A 3910-nucleotide genomic window follows, 5' to 3' on the forward strand; every position below is an offset into this window, starting at 1 on the left:
CATGTACATGCGTAGGGGGTGCAAATCAAAGATCGTTGAACCCATCGGGGTTGGGGTGTACCCATACGACATGGGTGATGTTGAATGTTTGGATTAGTTGGGCCTTCAAAGGGCATACAAATATTTTACCCACTATGAATTAAATTTTTTTCTTAAATGTAACATATCTTTTCTAATATTTTGAATTAAAAAAATGATATTATATGATTTTATTTAATTTGAATATTAATATGGTATATCTTGTAGTTCACGAATATATTCAATTAAATGCGATATTAATTGATTACTTCTGAATTTATTCGGATACTCATTAATGACCTTACTTTTCAGAATTTGTTTTTTAATTATTCTCTCATGATAAACTCTATAAATATCATGTAAATCTACTAGGTTAAATACAACTCAAAAAAATTATTTTCTTCTTCTCTAGTTTTCGGGGATAGTATTAGGCAAGATATAGTTCGTTATCTCTGTAGTTATGCTATTGTATATTGATCATCTTGCTGTTGTATTCTAATAGACAAACGACCAAAGATCTCGAGCAATACAGAGTGACCGAAAATTTATCTTAAGAAAGTTGTGTAGCTACATATCTCAACTAGTATCCAGATCATTATTCAATTGAAATTTGTGTTTTTTTTATTCTAAAATGTACTCTTTTTTTATTAGTAAAAATCTCTTTATTTTATTTTCGTATTGGATTGTTAAAATGGTAACAATATGTTTGCGAGGAAAAAAGATTATTGGATTTGAGTTCACAAAGATTTTGTTTTTCAAAAATTTTTGTTACATGGCATAATCTTGTAGTGTGACATCATCAGCACTTAAAGGCATTATAAAAAAGGTCAATAGAGCTAACGCAGTACAAGTTTAGGTGTCGATATGGGATAAAACGATTAGGTACCACTATGGAAGAAGGGTACAAGTTTAGGGGTCAAATGTATATTTCATCCAAATAAAATAGACATATAATTGAATTAATAAAGGCTAAATTACACCACATGCCATTGTATTGTAAGCAAGTTTAAAACTAGATCCTCATATTTCAGAAAGTCACAACTAGATCACTTAATTTATCTATTGTACCAACATATGTCACTTATCCAATAAGTGTGAAAAGAACGTTAACTTTTTAATTATAATCACTTTATTTATTGATTGTAACAATCACATCACTTACATATAATTAAAAAGTCAATGTCTATTACACACTTACGGACAAAGTGACTTGATTTTAACTGTTTGAAATATAATGACTCAATTAAAAATTTATTTATAATAAAATGGCTTGTGGAGTAGTTTGTTAATCAATAAATAATGAATTTTAAGTAGGGATGATCACATGACGGGACAAGTTTAATTTTTAGTTGCCCCGACCCTAACCCAAAAAATATTGATCAAAACTCACCCAAAATTATAAATGATCAAAATCTAAAGATTTCATGTCCTAGGTGAAAAAATCATATGTTAAAAGGCTGAAAATGAAGTCAAAGTTAAACACCTTAAATATTTTGACCCCAATTCTTAACTTAAAATATTGATCTTCGACAACAAAGGTAGAATCTGGTCATTCAACGCCATATACACGAAACCCGTTGCACCATGTTTAAAATCCACTACAAAACCTACTTGTTTGCGAGAAGAAGAAAGGAGCGGCGTAAAGAAAGAAAGGAAACGAATAAGTGATGAAAACAAAGAAAAATAGGAAAATTTCTAAATTCCCTAAAATAATATTTATTAGAGGTAACCGAGGCTAACATTTAAATTGTGACCACTATTGGTAATTTATCATTTCTGATTTAGGTTGAGAATTACAATGGATGGTTAATGATGAATTTTCATATGGCTAGTGCTGTCTGATTTTATTTATGTGAAGAAGTTAGAAAAGATCATTTTTTAAAGCGTCAAGTTCAAGGTTATAATAATTACTTGTAAACTAAAACGACATGTTAAATGAACTTGACCATCTAATAATAAACTTGGTTCTAGTAGATCAAATGAACTTGTATGAGATCATATAAAGAGTAGTTAAATATGGTCGACAAATGTAACCCTCTCAAGAGATATTTATATTAAGGAGGTTATAGTCTTCAAAAGGTTATTTATAGAATAAGTCTAGAAGAGATATAACAAAAATATTATTGTAATTATCTCCGGACGAATCAATATAACTTCACCCTATATCCAACTTCACCTATTCTTTTATTTCTTAAACCCGCACAAATCTATTTATTTTATAAATCTAAGGTGAATATAAGGTGATATATGTTCAAAGTCTCTCAATCATTTAACAATGAACACTCATACTCCTGCATGAAGCCCATAACCTTAAGGAATAGCAATAATTTCTTAATTACTGAGATCGCTTGGTACCAAAATCTATTTTTTTTTAAAAAATCAAATCTAACCATATAAAAGCATGTTGGACCGAAATCCACCTATTTTAGATTTCTGGCACTCCCTAATTTTTTTTGCTCAAATTAGAAGTAAAAGAATGACTTGTTCACAGATACCAAAATAGCATGACTTAAAATTTCTGTTGTATATGGATAAAATGAGAATTTAAGAATCTACATGATAATCTGTAAAGATACAAAAGTTTAAAACCGCCAATTTAGAAAAATGGAGGGGAGAATTCATCAGAAAATAAGGGGGGAGGCCAATTTGGTAAAAGTTTCCAACTTTAAACCCTTTTTTCTATCTATCGTCAGTAAAAACAGATTTTTCTTGGAAATCATATGACCAATATGGCAATATTCATATCAACTGTCCATCCAACGTGGAAACTTGTTATTGTATAAATATATTTTTACTTGTTCTTTAAAATTTTCAAGTTACAGATATATCCTAAATAAGTAAATGAAGTTGTTTTGAATAGAATTAGCTGGGAGCGAAGTTCTAGCTTTGAGGTTATTCCTACAGAAGGAAGAACTCTACCATTCCCTCCATTTGTTTCTCAAGAAAAAGAATATTTTCTTGGCAAAATACACCAAGAAAAAAAATCCATTAAACCCAATTCTGAAAATCATCAATTTTGTTCTTCTTGAAAGCAAATTTCCTTTTTTTGTTAAAAGAAATATCTGGGTCAATGTCAGAGATGAGGAAGAACAAAGCGAAATCATCGTCTTCGTTTCGTCGTCACCTGGCTTCTTAAATCGTTCGTTTACAATGTACGCCGCCCCATCCACATTTGATTTGAATCATTCAAAAGTCAAATTTTTCCGCAAGAATCAACATTCCCAAAATCGACCTGCTTCCGCTTCCAAATCTCACGATTCAATGAATTCCGTCAAAGGTAAAGTTAAAAAGTTTCGCAGTTTATTCGAATCAGGCAAATCTTCATCATCTTCATCCAACCAACCTAGTCCTAAAGGACATGGCCCCAAGCCTCTTTTAAGATCCTCAAAATCATCGATTTCACCGGGCTTTATTAACCCTACAATAAGATTAACTGGAACTGAAGATCGAGTTGTTGTTTATTTAACCAGTTTACGAGGGATTCGAAGGACTTGTGAGGATTGTTAAGCTGTAAAGATGATTTTTTAGAGGGTTCAGACTTTGGATCGACGAAAGAGATATCTCCATGGATGCTGCTTATAGGAAAGAGTTGCAAAGCATCTTGAAAGTGAGAAAGGTGACTTTGCCCCAGGTTTTTATAAAGGGGAAGTACATTGGTGGTGCTGATGTGATCAAAAGCATGTTCGAAATGGGTGAATTGGCTAAGAATCTTGATGATTTTCCCAGGAGACAACCTGGGTTTGTTTGCAATTCTTGTGGGGATGTAAGGTTTGTGCCTTGTGGGAATTGCAATGAGAGTCGGAAATTGTTCGAAGATGACGAAGTCTTCGTCAAGAGATGCTTCGAATGCAATGAAAACGGATTGATTCGGTGCCCGTATTGCTGTGATTGA

The 3910-nt window shown here is 31.8% G+C and overlaps 1 pseudogene; it reads left to right on the forward strand.

The window, feature by feature from the left end:
- Nucleotides 1–3168: 3168 nt before the first annotated feature.
- On the forward strand, nt 3169–3910 carry LOC120175721 (annotated as a pseudogene).

This window comes from Hibiscus syriacus, unplaced genomic scaffold, assembly GCF_006381635.1.
Source record: "Hibiscus syriacus cultivar Baekdansim isolate YM2019G1 unplaced genomic scaffold, ASM638163v2 tig00112215_pilon, whole genome shotgun sequence".
NCBI classification, from domain to species: domain Eukaryota; kingdom Viridiplantae; phylum Streptophyta; class Magnoliopsida; order Malvales; family Malvaceae; genus Hibiscus; species Hibiscus syriacus.